This window comes from Trematomus bernacchii, unplaced genomic scaffold, assembly GCF_902827165.1.
Source record: "Trematomus bernacchii unplaced genomic scaffold, fTreBer1.1, whole genome shotgun sequence".
NCBI lineage: Eukaryota > Metazoa > Chordata > Actinopteri > Perciformes > Nototheniidae > Trematomus > Trematomus bernacchii.
The window spans coordinates 10,043,590-10,060,061 of record NW_022987477.1 but is presented as its reverse complement, the minus strand read 5'-3'; the positions used below and the strand labels follow the sequence as shown (position 1 = coordinate 10,060,061).

General features: G+C 38.2%; 1 protein-coding gene across 1 annotated transcript in view; it reads right to left on the bottom strand.

The window, feature by feature from the left end:
- The window catches only part of dpp6a (dipeptidyl-peptidase 6a), a 194,349-nt gene that overhangs the window by 139,326 nt on the left and 38,551 nt on the right, over positions 1-16,472 (bottom strand). The gene's annotated exons all lie outside the window — the stretch shown is intronic.

Sequence of the window (16,472 nt, the reverse complement as noted above, 5' to 3'; positions counted from 1 at the left end):
GCAGCAGCACCACCCCGAGGAGGAGGGGGGAGAATTCTTAATGAGCCGAGCATCAGCGACCATCATCCCCGAACGAATGTGAAAGAAAAAATGACACCCACAACACATTGGTGAATTGCACGCTTGAAAAAAGCTTGGCAACAGAAGAGATAAGCTTTAAGGTTGGGAAAACAAGTCTGAGTTATGAGCAACCTTGAGGGTATTTATTTTGTCTGACGGACTTATCCAGAAAAATAAACCTTATGCAGTTTAATATTGTTGTAAGTGAAAACTCATTTTACAGAAATAATTTGGCAATAGACAATGTATCACTGCGAGATATAAAATAAAAATAAATGGGAGAAAGCAGCTTTAAGCTTGTGTTCAAGCACAAATCAAATCAAGTGCATGCCAAATGTATTTGACAAACGGTGATGTGCAATAGGTGGATAAGTTCAGTGAAAAGCATTTTTACAATTCCAGAAACTCCAGTGAGCAGCTATGGATGTCTCTGGATGTCCACCAAACTTCTAGCATTTATTTGCAGCAGTTTCTCAGTTACTAGAAACAACATGAAATTGTATTTATCGGTAAAATACTCTAAATAGGACAGTTAGTACTTCTGATAGCAATCACTTTTTGTAGCAAACAACTGACTATATCCTGCTGCCATGTTTTATAAAGTTGTGTTTCTGATCACCTGACAGACATGCATTACATTTATTTTTATTATAAAAACTATGCAATCAGCACTATTGATTACTGTATTTTCAAAAGTAATAATTGGTCTTTGAACCGAAGGGTCGCTGGTTCACGTACCGATCGGACAAAAATAAAGAGTGTGGACTGGATAGGTGCCAGTTGAGGTGTTGAGGTGCCCTTGAGCAAGACAATGTACCCCTAACTGCTCTGGACCTGCATGTGGTGCTCAAGTATATCAAGCAATGTGTATAATCTGATAAAAAAAAAAAGTATCAATGAAGTATATTATTTATTTTAATAAAGTATATCTTCTTCTTCTCCTGGATCTGCCTTGCACATGGACAAACCATCTGTCCTGGAAAGTCAAGAGCTCAAAAATACAGTGGAGGATTAATAAGTTCTTAATGAGTTTGTAATGGATTAAAACAATCAAAGCAGAGTATGTGCTTTAGGGACCTGTGGCTGGAGCCATAATAAAAACTCATAGGGCTTTAATGAAGCTGAATGGTTGAGCTATGAAGCAAACCTTTTAGCGACCTCGTTCCCAACTTAATTGAAAATAACCCAAGACATCATTAGCCTGCAGATAATAGCAATCGGGGCTATTTACTAGACTGCCCATTACTCTATTCATTAAAACAGTTAGTCAGCTGTATTGCCATATTGTAGAGCTGTGATAGCAAAAAGGAACACCACAAGTAAAATTGAGTTTACCAAAGGTCTTTCTAGGGCTTGAATTTGCCAACTGAAAGTTTTCTCTTACTAATATCCACAATGTTTTTTTCAAAATAGAAAAACAGTAATGTCTGGGATAATTTGAGTACTTATTTTGTAATAGAGAAAAGTTATTTTTTTTAAACGTTTGATTGAAAAAGTGGGGATCAATCAGAGATCATCTGATAAAACATGTTGTAAAGGGTGATGAGCCGACTGTCCACAATGTATGTTTATCTTTGCTGATAAATTCCTCGTGTACAGTCTTTGTTTTTCTACAGAAATGTATCCTACTGGAGATTTATGAGATGAGAGATTGGTATAAAGCCCTCTGGTGATTTCTAGTCAACATATGTGACTAAGTTGTATTCGTACGGAAAATGGTCAAAAAAGTAAAATAAAAAAACTGCTCTATTGAGAGCAACTACTTAAATGCAATAATGGGATGGAAAGTGAGCATGACAGAGTGCTCAATGAGAGTTGTGCACAATAAAAGAGCTAAATAAATCTGTGCATATTTGGAAAAAACAGCCAAAAGTCAATCCGGACGGGCTTTAGCCAGACACATTTTGTCAAAGTGGCAAAGTGCTCATCCATGCAATTTCATTTCATTTTAAGCAACAATAACCATCACCAACTTTTTCAAATAAAGATATCTTTAAATGTACTCAACCTTTATTCAGAGTCTCCGGAGGAAATAAAAAACCTTTGTACTTTGGTAGAAAAGATAGTCTGCACTGTCAGATTTAAACATTTCTAGAAGTATGAAAATGTTTTTGTAGTTAGGGTTAATATTCAGCTCAGCTCTACTTCTGTAGAACAAGCAACCACACACACTCACACATACAGATGATGCAAGTCTGCAAAGTGCTTCTTGTTTTCTCTCCACCTTCTGCAACAGTAACAGCATGCTCGGGCATGCTAAAAGATCTATTCCATTCTTACAATGATTAGGGATTCAGTATCAAACAGCATTTCCATATAGCTCAGCATCTCTGGGGGAACATAATACCATATCCGAAAAAATACAGATCCACAGAAGCTCCCTCTCAGAGAGAGAGCGAATAGCATAAATGTGAGGATCCACACCTTGCTGGGGTGAAAGCATAATAATAATTGGACCCCAAATGATTAAGCAGACCAAAACCTCATCAAGAAATTATGTTATTTATTTTCTATTCCTGAGCTTGAAGGGCATAATGGTAATCATTTATTCAGTGTTGGTAAGGGCACAGATGCAGGCTGAAAACCTTGCCAAACCATCCTGATCACGACCCTCTGATCTGTAATTATAATAATGATTGGACTAATTAGCTAGAAATAAAAAGTGAATTTAGCAGAAGAGCAACGAGGAAAAGTAAATAAATAACATGTTGGTAGGCTGCAGGAATATTACATGTTACTTGTTAGACGCTTTTATCCAAAGCGACTTACATACTCAATACTGTGGGCAATCCCCACAGGAGCATTTGGGCAGTGGGGTTTGAACCTGTGCTCACCTGATCTGAACACCAATGCACTGCGCCACACACCTCCACTGACAGGAAAGCTTGAGGCTTTACTTGTCCTTAGCAGCTGTCATGTTTGTATCTGCAGAGCATGCACAGGAATCATCAGTGCTGATTCCCGAGAGTGTGAAAGGCAACACTGTGCCAATGCCTCCAAAAGTCAACACCAGCAAAAGTTAGTCCTACACTTTCCCCTTTTTTTCCCTTTGGCCATAGAAAATGCTTAAAGGGACCTATCATGCAAAATGCACTTTTGTACGTCTTTTATACATGAATATGTGTCCCCGGTGTTCCAGGGAACTCACCAAGTGTCAGAAAACACAACCCTCTCTATTTTCCTCCATACCCAAATCTCTAAAAAAGGGTCTGCAACGGATCTGATAAAAACTGATCCAGATTTGAACACTGTCCTGACGTCAGGACAGTGGCGCTACGGCTATTGGGCCAACTTCACCAATCAGGAGGAGACAGCCACGGCCATTGCCGTTCGAAAGCGCTGGAGACGCTGTAGTACATATGCCAGGCCAGTAGATGGTGCTGTTCTCACAGAATCATCCCTTGCAAAAACAGAGCTAGAAATGGTCAAATTTAGCAAAATGAGGCATGGCTAAAATGCATGATCTGTTTGGTATTTTGAAAAAAAAAAGTATAAATATGCCTTATATAGGTATGGTCCTACACTATATTATTCAAATATAGCATGATAGGTCCACTTTAAAGTATTGGGTGTTGGATTCAGATGCAAGACATTGCAAATTCATGATCCACTTATCTAACAATGTTAATCATTGTTGTATTGCTAGATTGCCACCATCACCAACATTCCATCATCTCAGGAATATTTAAAAGACCATGATGATTTTCACATCTTGTACACAACAAGGATATACTGTATGTGCTTTATATGAATATACTTTGATACGGAAAGGGAAACAATGCAAGTGCTATTCCCTACTTTACCTTTGCAATTTATTTGCCTGTTGTTTGATTCTATTGTTTTTATAACTGTATAACCCCAATGCCACAATTCTAGAAATGTAGTAGTTGATACCAATATCTTTGAAATTATATAATCGGTTTTCAAACATATCCACTGCCGACCTGTTCAATACAGAATTGACTTTAAGATCCCTATCCATAAAACTCTGGACTCAAATGTTATATATGGCGTACCTCCAGTTTATCAATCAGAATCAATTCTTGGTTCAATAGAATAAAGCACGGGACAGCTAAAATAATTATTTGGGATTTGCATAAACACTATTAATCCTTTAGGATAATCAAAAAATATGTTTGCTTGATTAAGATTTGTTGGTGTACTTTCTAGCTTTATTCTTGCTTTGACTGATACAAATAACAGGGTTCATACACTTTTTCACCAATGATTTTCAATGACTTTTCCATTATCTTTACCTAATATTCCATGACCGAAAAAAATTACTCTTTCTCAGCGGTACCACTGAAAATGGTTTATTTTAACATGGAACAGGAAAATGAGGTCAGTAAGCATATGAAACATGTTGTGCCTATCTAAAACAAATCAAATAGTAGGCTTACTAGCTTCTACATGCTAAAGCAGTGTTTCTCAACCTGGGGGGCGCAGAGGCATGACAGGGGGGGCTCGAGAGACCAGGAGGAAAAATGGTTTTGAAAAAGAAAATTAAAAAAAGAAAATTCATAATTTGAAAAATTATTGATTCGAAAATAATATGATACAGTACAGTACAAGTACGTCTGGGTCTCTGTGTTTCATTCAAGCTCGGCTCTGTGTGTGTGTGGAACGAGCCATTGTGTGTGCGTGCAAGAGAGAGAGAGAGAGAGAGAGAGAGAGAGAGAGAGAGAGAGAGAGAGAGAGAGAGAGAGAGAGAGGAGCGAAGAGGAGAGTAGAGAGATAGCGGATTCGAGAGAGAGAGAGAGATATATGAGAGAGAGATATATATGAGAGAGATATGACTCTCTCTCTCTCGCTCTCTCTTCTATCGCTCTCTCTCGCGCTCTACTATCGCGCTAGATGCCTCTCTACTCTCTCTCTCTCTCTCTATCTCTCTCTCTTCCTCTTCTATCTCTCTCTCTCTGCTCTCTCTCTGCTCTCTCTCTCTCATCTCTCTCTTCATTCTCTCATCTACTCTCTCTCTCTCTCTCTCTCTCTCTCTATCTCTCTCTCTCTCTCTTCGTCTCTCTCTCTCTTGCTCTCTCTCTCTCTTCTCTCTCTCTCTCTCTCTCTTCTCCTCGTCTCTCTCTACTCTCTCTCTCTCTCTCTCTCTCTCTCCTCTCTCTCTCATCTCCCTCCCTCAAACCCCTTTCCCTGGAGATCGTTTTGTTAGCTTCTGGTGACTAGCGAGCTAGTGGCCGGGTCTTCAAAAGTTTGGTCACGATTAATGTAAACAATTATTCCGAGGCACACGTTTATATGATCATTATAGTTATAAAAAACATAAGAGAATAAATGAAAAACAGGTATGAAATACTATATGACAGTAAAACAAGAATAAAGTTTAAAAGGGGAGTGATTTGTAAAATATCCATAAAGAAAAAGAACATCTGCTTACAGTTCTGTTTCATATGGGTGTTGAGAGATGTATCCATAGATCTCTTCATTTTGCTCTCTAAGTGCACCAGATTGATGCTTTTAACTTCAATATTTAAAAACAAATCTTCCCGGGGGAGCCCCCTATGTTAGGTCCACTCCCCACTTATAAAAATAGCACTTTACCCCTGCTTACACCTATATGCCTCGAGCCTTCATTGTAACTGTCGCGGGTACACTGTGTATTTGTGTGGGGATTGTTGCAGTAGAAAATTCCACTGTAGCGACCGGTACATTAATGGGAAACCCTAAATGTTTGAGCACCTTCTATGAAACGTCAAGCTACCCCACAGCACCCCCAAAAGAAATCTCTGGCACCGCCACTGAGCCTGCAACCCAGTTTTGAAGAAATATGTAGTGCAAAACAGGCTCATTGCAGCCACTAATAAGACACACTTTTTTGCCAAATATCAGCATTTTCTTTCTTTTCATTTTTTTGCAAAGTGGCAAAGTATTATAACTTATCGTTCTAGCAAAGGGATTGCACAATTGTATTATGTATTTTTTTGTTTGACCACACAGACTTATGGAGCATTGTTTTATTATCACTGTTCTAGCAAAGGAATGCTCACGTTCATATTGATGTATTTTAATAAATGTTAACTTGGCCCATTACGTGACTATTTGTGTTGGGGGGGCCAGACTTTTTTTTTTCTCCAAAGGGGGGGCCTGGCAGAAAAAGTTTTAGAACCACTGCGCTAAAGCAACTGTAGTCAGGGATGCAAACTCATCAGGTATGAAAAAGGTGACAAGGATCCGAGCCCCCGACCCCCCCACCCCACGGAATATCGGCTTTAAAATTAGGAATAACAGAGGATTTTAGCAATCAGAACAACTAAAGCAGCAGTGTTAATAATAACAGAAACGCTAAAGAGTCACATCTAATAGAAATATATAAAAGCATTTATTTTAATTGTGTAGCAGTCAGTTTATAATTTTGGCAGCACTGTTGAGCATTTTGAAAATGTATTTTCATGCCTCTGTGCAAAGCTTAGTCTTTCTATCTTTATAGCCAGCGGTGTAAAGTAACCAAGTTCATAAACTCAAGTACTATACTTGGGTAAAATGTTGACATACTTTTGACTTTACTTAAGTATTTCAATGTTTTGCTACTTTGTTCTTCTACTCCTCTACAGTTCAGAGGTAAATGGTATTTAATACCTTTAGTTACTTTACAGATGTGGATGAATGATGTGAAATATAATCAAGTGTAAATTATAGTGTCCGTCCAAAAAAACAACATTACTTATAGTGAAAACCACCCTTAAATGATGGGATCGGAGACTAAAAGCTTTAGGAATCCAAACTATAACATATAATAAGTACCCTGTATCAAGATTGATGCAAAACAAGTGACATTTGACTTTTTTAGAGAGATTTAGAAGAAAAAAAAACACTTCTGGGGTCATTTGGATGCATTTTCCATATCTCGGTCGATTTTGATGATTGACACCTCTTTTTAACCGTTAGTGCCAATAGAATCGAGGGGAAGTTCCTCAAATCCATCTAAACATTACCCATTGGTGAATGAGTGATGCGTAGCCAGAATGCCCAAAACCGGAAGCTGTCATACACTAGTAGCTATCATAGCAGCTAATATGAAATCTCCGTTATTGACATAAAAATGGAATGATAGATTATCAGTAATAATTTCAAAGTGACACAGAGACATTGGATTAACCTATGGATTAACCTTCAGCAGCGTTTTTATCATTTTAATGCCATTGCCAAAACACAACTTTTGATTAGAAACAGCAAAAGGTAAGACAAATTGGCCGTGTTTGCTCCGTAAAGCTACGTGGTGTGATGTCTGGGTTTGCTTCCCCTGTTTTGATCGCTCAGTGATGATACTTATATTTCTGGAATCTGTGGAATCTCAGCTTGCTAATCGATATCTTGTTTGTGCAGATACGATAACAGGGTTCTTACACCTTTTCCAAAGTCAAATTCAAGCACTTTTCAATCATTTTCAAGGTGCATTTTCAAGCTTTTCAAGCATCTTACAGCTGTTGTAAATTACATATTTATATACACATACTTATACTCAAATGATTATTTCCCTACCTCACATTAAATCAGATGTTCTTTATGCTATAAACAACCAAATGTGTGTTTCATAATAGCATTCTACATGAGGATGAAAAATTAAAGAAAAGAAAACTAAGTTTAATATTTCAAAATGAGTGACCCATCTGTACGTAGACTGGGCATCTCATATAACCTGGCTGAGCCAATATAAAACAATCAGCCAAATAACTTTTCAATACATTATTGATTACTATTTTTGAGGTACTTTTAGGTTGGCAGTAAACATAAGTCAGAGGTAAATGGTGTACTTTTACTCCACTACATGTATTTAATAGCTTTAGTTACTTTACAGATGTGGATGAATGATGTGAAATATAATCAAGTGTTAAATCAGACTTGAGTTCCACCTGGAGTAAATTCACAAGCTACCCTGCAGTATACAAAGTCATTAAAACTAGCTGCACCTTTACCAGCTTTGATAACACTTTAATGATCAATCATTATAAAACATATCATATATATTATTCTGAAATGGACCAATCTGCACAATGACTACTTTTACTGTCGCTACTTTAAAGGTGGGGTAGGTAATTCTGGAGAAACCAGATCGAGTGCGCTAGAATTTGAAAATACACAACCGGAAAAAATCTGCCACTTCCTTACAGAGCCCCTCCTCCAACACACACGAACGCGCACATGACCAATGAGGGCACGAGATAAGTTTGTGCACAGATGGAAGGCTGACAGGCAGGTAGGCCATCCAGTTACTTTAGCCGGGCCGGCTAAAATGATTGGTCGTGCTTTTTACAGTACTACGGCTTCCACAGATGACATTCTTTTATGGATTTTTTGTCAAAGCACTTCATTGCTATCGGGATGTTAAGAGCATTCCATGGAATATAACAAAAAGTGTATCTCGAGCCGGTTTCTCAAACTTACCTACCCCACCTTTAACTATATTTTGATGATAATACTTTTCTACTTTTACTTGAGGAACATTTTGAATGCAGGACTTTTACTGTAACAGAGTATTCCTACACTCTGGTACTTCTACTTTTACTCAAGTACAAGATCTAAGTACTTCTACTTTTACTCAAGTACAAGATCTGAGTACTTCTACTTTTCCTCAAGTACAATATCTGAATACTTCTACTTTTACTCAAGTACAAGATCTGTGTACTTCTACTTTTACTCCAGTACAAGATCTGAGTACTTCTACTTTTACTCAAGTACAATATCTGAGTACTTCTACTTTTACTAAAGTACAAGATCTGTGTACTTCTACTTTTACTCCAGTATAATATCTGAGTACTTCTACTTTTACTCAAGTACAAGATCTGAGTACTTCTACTTTTTCTCTAGTACAATATCTATACTTATACAACCTCTGTTTATAGCCTATGAAAAAAACTATTAGAAAACGAAGGCTAAAGCTAACGTTAGCAGATAGTGACAATGTATGCTAGTTAGCGAGCTCAACGATTCCTTAAATAATATTGCGACAGAAAAACGTTTCAGTTCACATCACGCTCTGCCGCTCAGACAGGGAGCTCTGCTCTGAACGGCCCACTCTAACAGCTGTTCACCAGCGGTCCAGTCTGTGCCACAGTGACTCCGGACCGCACAGTTACTGTTAACTGTTATTTATGTCTGTATGACGTTGTTGTGAGTGTGGACGGAGCAGCTACAGGTTAGTTTAGTCTGATCGATCCGATTCCATTCAGAAAACACACATTTTAAAAGGTTTTTCGCCTGCCGTCTTGTCTGCAGACTTGTCAAAGCATTAATACATGGTTTTTACTAACCGGTATCAGTATGTAGTTACTTCGGCATCATTTTGAAACGTGTATTACAATTAAATCACGGTAAAATATGTTCATTTTGTTGTAGTTGGTATCTCCCATAGGATTTACATGCCCCGCCCCCTCTCCAGCGCGTCTTGTTTGAATGACAGGAGTAAACACAGCTGACAGCCGCGGTGAAACTCGAGCGATTAGAGCGATGTGAATATTGGGTAGTCTACCATAGTATTTACATGGAGATAAGCCCCTTAAAAACCATGACTTAATAAAGCATTAATTCATGTTTTTTTCGCATCGCTCTAATCGCTCGAGTTTCACCGCGGCTGTCAGCTGTGTTTACTCCTGTCATTCAAACAAGACGCGCTGGAGAGGGGGCGGGGCGTATCTCCATGTAAATCCTATCGGAATCGGATCGATCAGGCTAAACTAACCTGTAGCTGCTCCGTCCACACTCACAACAACGTCATACAGACATAAATAAAGCAGCAACTGTATTCGCAATGACATTGACAGTCTGTGTTTTGTATATGTTTAACTTTTGTCCAGTTTCTGAACAGATATGAGGAGCTGTGAGCTCTGAGTGTGTGCTAACAGCTAACGGCTGATGTGTTGGGACATGTTGCGCTGTCGGGTGCTGACCAATCACGAAGCGTCATTTCTTGACTGGCAGCAAAAACAACCAATCACAGCAGTGCTTCTCTGGCTGGCTCTGTCCAATCACAAACAAGAAGTGTTCTCCCTAAAGGAATGCCCTTTCCGTCCAATGTGAAATGCTGTGGAAATGCTGTTGTGTTTTCTGAAATGCTGTAGTGTTTTCTGAAATGCTGTGGCGTTTTGTGAAATGCTGCGGCGTTTTGTGAAATGCTGTTGTGTTTTGTGAAATGCTGTAGTGTTTTCTGAAATGCTGTGGTGTTTTCTGAAATGCTGTTGTGTTTTGTGAAATGCTGTGGTGTTTTCTCAAATGCTGCGGTGTTTTGTGAAATGCTGTAGTGTTTTGTGAAATGCTGTTGTGTTTTGTGAAATGCTGCGGTGTTTTGTGAAATGCTGTTGTGTTTTGTGAAATGCTGCGGCGTTTTGTGAAATGCTGCGGCGTTTTGTGAAATGCTGCGGCGTTTTGTGAAATGCTATTGTGTTTTGTGAAATGCTGTAGTGTTTTGTGAAATGCTGTTGTGTTTTGTGAAATGCTGCAGCGTTTTGTGAAATGCTGCGGCGTTTTGTGAAATGCTGTTGTGTTTTGTGAAATGCTGTAGTGTTTTTAAAAATGCTGTAGTGTTTTCTGAAATGCTGTTGTGCTTTCTGAAATGCTGTTGTGTTTTCTGAAATGCTGTAGTGTTTTGTGAAATGCTGTGGTGTCTTGCACTTCAGGGCCACCGTACATTTCCATGACTTTTCCAAAACTTTGGGAAAAATATTGTTTTCCATAACTTTTCCATTACTTTTCCAGGTTTTCAATGACCGTACGGACCCTGAAATAAGTATTTTGCCAATCTGTAAAGAACTTTGAATAATTTGTATATGAAACAGTGAACCCCACATGAAATTATACTAAATCTATGATGGCACATAAAAGATCACACAAAGATAAACTAAAGTCGAGCTTAAAGGGAAAAAGTACCGATTGTCACTAGGAACAAACCATGCGAAAGGCTTTATAGCATGAGTAACTGCTCGATTTGAGCAGTCCTTATGGGATGCTAAATCTTTCTTTGCCGCTTAAATAGCTCAAACTAAAATGTCTTGTGCGAATGTGGGCTGAATGTTCTCTCCAGGACGGAATGATAATGCCTTTTGGCTCCAGCATTAGTAACGGTATTGGTCATTAAATAGGATTCTAAATGAATATCCTAGAGCTTTTTTCTTTACTTATATGCATATTTCAATCAGTTCAATTATAAGTTAATAGTGTTACAGAAAAATATCACATTGTCTTAAGGCACGCATTATAGTATGGTACTTGTGGAGATGTGGGGAAAGGAGTAGGTATACTAGAAGCATGGAAACATCACAGGGTTGCAGAGAGAGAATGACAATATACTACAGCATGAACAATGTATTTTTCTGCCAAAATTAAACTGACTACAGCAACCGAATGTAATGAGACAGTCAGCTTTTAATTCATGCGCATACCCAGAGAGAACTAGACAAGCAACCAGGGGTTCAGTGGTTTGCTTAGTGACACTTTGACACACACAAGATGCCAAATGCTGTTAACAGAAACAAGTTGGCATATCATAGGATCAAATCTGTAACCTTTAGTTGGGTACAGACATCAACAAGGGATACAAATCCCAAAATAATTAGAGCGATGTCTGTCAGCATGAAGATACTGTCACAATTAGCAAAAGAGGATGATACTAGCAACCAAACCCAGTCTAAAAATGTAGTTGGTTCTTCCTTGGTACACCCTTTAAGCCAAATGTCATTAAATGCCAATATTCTTTCCTTTTTTTCCTGTTTTTGGAAAGAGAAATTATGAAAACAACAATAGAAGCATGTGACTGAACACATTTGAATAACATCATAGCATTCTTTCCTTAAGAACAGACATTTTTGTAAATACATGTGAAAGATCTTTCTTTATTACCATAAATTGAAAACATATTTTATATTAAAATATTTCATAATAGTAGTCTTATTTGCTGCATTTAACTCCATTCCAGTGTAGTCAATTTCTCTATAAGAATACACAGTAAAGGTATTAGTTTAGCTAATTTTACAGTGCAGAGATGTGATTCTAATCCTCAAATAGAGGGATTTTAAATATTTGATTCCTCTATTCTATTCAAACAGACTTACATTTTGAAAAATATGAGCAGATTTATCTCAAATCCAAATCCTCTATGATTACTTTGGTGTGGTTTTAAGTACAGATGGATTCTGTACTTATATGTCTGACTTTTCTTTCTTTGAGCAAAATATTCTAAAACCAAAAGCCTTACCCAGCTCTGTGCTTCACAGGTCAAAGAACATCAACACGATGTGATTGAATCCAAACCCAATTGGGCAATTTGGTTGTTGTAATGCAACATGGCGCAAGTAAAGGTCTGTACATAAACAAGCTGTCTTGTTTGCAACTCACGGTGGGATAATTCATTTCCAACTGGCCATTGTGTGTTTGTGCGCATTGTTCTTTAGCTCCTTCCGTCTGGTCTGTTTGATTTGTGAGTGAATCTCTTCCAGTCCATTAGAGAGATGCTGGGAGGGCGCCACCCCCAGCTGACCTCTCTCTGCAGAGTTTCCACTAAATCACATCTCTGTAAAATAGCATATAATACCCACTGCCAGAGAATGAGTCAGTGTGTGTGGCACAGAGCTGCTGTAATGTTGAAATAAACATGGAGAAATGTTTCTTAGAACATGATTTGCATATGCGATGAGAAGTCTGGAATATGATTCACTTCAACCAGATACCATCGCCAATCTGAAACTGATTGTAAATGCGCTTAACATATGACTTCCGAAGGCAATACAAAATGGATACAAATGTCCATTTAGATGGAAGCAGTCCTACCCTATAGCTATGGTAAACATGCATTATTACATGCTAAACATGTGATCAGGCAAACATATGAGGAGAAAGTATTTCCTGCATGAATGTATAATGCAAACATATTGTATAACGGATGAAGTAAAAACCTCCACAAATACAATAAAGCAATATATAATAAAGTCAGAGCTTGTCCTTATTTAATTACTTATTCTGTGGCAGTGTGTGTCTACACATATGTCATGGTAAGCAAAATGTTTTTGCAAATCTTACTGTAGCTCCACTCAAATAAATCAAAGATTATTTACATTTATGTCCTAAATTTAGCAGCACAAGAAAAAACTAAAAAGGTATAAGACTGCTTGATGAAGGGGCAATTTTTACAAGGGTGTTTTACAGACTGGATTAAAAAAAACCTTATTATATTTACACCACAGGTGTTTTAATGTTTAATACACAGGTGTTCCTTTGCAGTGTTCCTTTGCATGTTGCCCCTTTTTTCTGCATCCATGACTCTTGTCAGTCTATTCTGTTGAATAAAAGAGTGTTTCCCATACATTGATTGTATTTAGTTTACTTTCTAAAATTAGTAAGATCTTATTTCATTGTAAAGCTCAGCAAGGATTTGCTCAGCCCCTTCATGCCCTGCTCTCTCTTTCACAGACACACACACACACACACACACACACACACACACACACACACACACACACACACACACACACACACACACACACACACATACACACATACACACACACACATACACACACACACACACACACGCATATTGACAACCAACCAGTCTTTAAATAGCCCCTGCAAATCAGAACATAATCATGTGCGGGAGCAAGGATTATTTTAGTTTGTTGTTCCCGGGAAAGAAGAATCTGGAAAAATCCTGGATAAAATCTATCCGGAGTTCATAAATTGGTTAGTATCGTGAACTCCACTACACAAATGTGTCCAAAACTGATGCACTGAAGTAATCAGAGATAGGTCACTCCTTACATGTTTTGAATAAAACACTGTCAATTTAAGAGCCAGCTCTTCGAAGAAAGCATGTAATGAACCAAGCTAAAAGAAGCCTTAACAAATAATGAGATAATGAAAGCCTGGGTGAGCCTCCTTTCGCACCTAGAAGGAAACACTGCTTTGCTGCCGTTTGTAATAGATCCAATACGAACTGTTGTCAATCCCTTTTTTCGTATTTCCCTTTAAGAAAGTAAACCACCTTACAACCTAGCTACTCCGTCACCTGGAGAAGCACTTAAAAGTTGACAGGGAACCCAGATTGAAGACCAGAGAGAGAAAAAAACATCCCAAAATTGAAGGGCAAGGTATTATTCTATAGTGTGAATGTATAGTCTTCCAATTCAAAATAACTCGATAGTACAAGATCAGTATATACCACGTACCGGCTCAGGGTTACTAACATCATAAAACAGACTGTAAGGTGTTCTGCATGGACATTTTACAGCTGGAAAATAATGAGAAAGTCTTCTGAGAAGCAGTGGAGAATACAGAAACCAGACACAGGGAAGCAGAGAGAAAGCCGGGAAGGGAAGTAGGATTTCACTGCAAAGCGCTGCATGTCCCTCGCCCCACACCCAGAGCGATTGGTATTCACTGCGGCCTATCGGCAGTGCTTTTGTGTGCTGAATCTCTCAGGAACATTAAGAATTGAAAAGTATCTTTCCTTCTGTTCTTATCTATCAGCCTTCATTCCATAACGCAACTCTTGGTTGCACCACTCTGGCAAAATAAATTGCTGCCATGGAAACAATATGCATCAGCAGACTTACACGCTTCCTGGAAATGAAATGCCCCACAACCCACTGCTTCCAGACACAGAGGTCTAATAAAAAGAGGCTCCTGCTCCTGCTGATGTTTACCCCGGCTAATATATTCTGGCCTGATGTTTTTTGCATCGCTTTTATCTGACAAAACAAGAACAATCATGTAGAAAGAATAGAGTGTTTTGATATTGGCAAAATGTTTGGCTGAAGTGCATTCACAATGTAGAATGCCTTTTCTTTAAAAAAAAAAAAAACCCTCTACCCTTTCTTGCAACAGAATAATAGCAAATGCTTGAAAAATAGTCACTGTTGCTCTGTTGGTGAAGCAGGACATTTTGGATATTTTCATGTATTATGAACAGCACAGGATCCCAAACTGCCCAGTGAAAGTTCAAATACACTCAGTGTGTTCTCCATAAAGGCCTTTAGGGATTTAACAATATATTCATTATTTGGAATAACATCAAAATCTGTGAGGAATTCCCCCGGTACAACAGTGTGACCACTGTGGATGGAAATGCCCTGTGTACACAGAGGGCATTTCCATCCATCCATTCACTTTGTTAGCCTATTCTTGTTGCGTTTCCATGGCAACCCTGTCAAGGCTGCAAAAAGAATTACCGCTAACACTCTATCTGGCCAGCTGTTGTTACCGCCACAACCCAATTGTTAATACTTTTGTTCATGCCATGCTGAAAAAGGGAAGCACGTTTTAAGTATTGTATTTTTCCAATAATTGGTGGATGAGGCTTTTATTCTCAGCATTCACTTTAACATATAGCTCCATATTACATCCCTTATTCAATGCAGCAATAAGTGCTGGTTGTGTGTACTGCATGTGTGACTAAAGACAACTTGTATGAAGAAGTTCATACAACTTACTTGGGCCTTTTTCAAGCCCCAAGCCTGTTTTTAAGGTTTTTCTCAAAGCAATGATAAACCTGTGAGTTAGATGTAGAAAAGTCAGAATCAATATAGAATTTTTTATTTTAAAGTAAATTCAGATTGAACATAGTAAAACAAATGTAAATTAGGGTGTCCGTCCAAAAAAACAACATTACTTATAGTGAAAACCACCCTTAAATGATGGGATCGGAGACTAAAAGCTTTAGGAATCCAAACTATAACATATAATAAGTACCCTGTATCAAGATTGATGCAAAACAAGTGACATTTGACTTTTTTAGAGAGATTTAGAAGAAAGAAAAACACTTCTGGGGTCATTTGGATGCATTTTCCATATCTCTGGCCCCCCTCGGTCGATTTTGATGATTGACACCTCTTTTTAACCGTTAGTGCCAATAGAATCGAGGGGAAGTTCCTCAAATCCATCTAAACATTACCCATTGGTGAATGAGTGATGCGTAGCCAGAATGCCCAAAACCGGAAGCTGTCATACACTAGTAGCTATCATAGCAGCTAATATGAAATTTCCGTTATTGACATAAAAATGGAATGATAGATTATCAGTAATAATTTCAAAGTGACACAGAGACATTGGATTAACCTATGGATTAACCTTCAGCAGCGTTTTTATCATTTTAATGCCATTGCCAAAACACAACTTTTGATTAGAAACAGCAAAAGGTAAGACAAATTGGCCGTGTTTGCTCCGTAAAGCTACGTGGTGTGATGTCTGGGTTTGCTTCCCCTGTTTTGATCGCTCAGTGATGATACTTATATTTCTGGAATCTGTGGAATCTCAGCTTGCTAATCGATATCTTGTTTGTGCAGATACAATAACAGGGTTCTTACACCTTTTCCAAAGTCAAATTCAAGCACTTTTCAAGCATTTTCAAGGTGCATTTTCAAGCTTTTCAAGCATCTTACAGCTGTTGTAAGTTACATATTTATATACACATACTT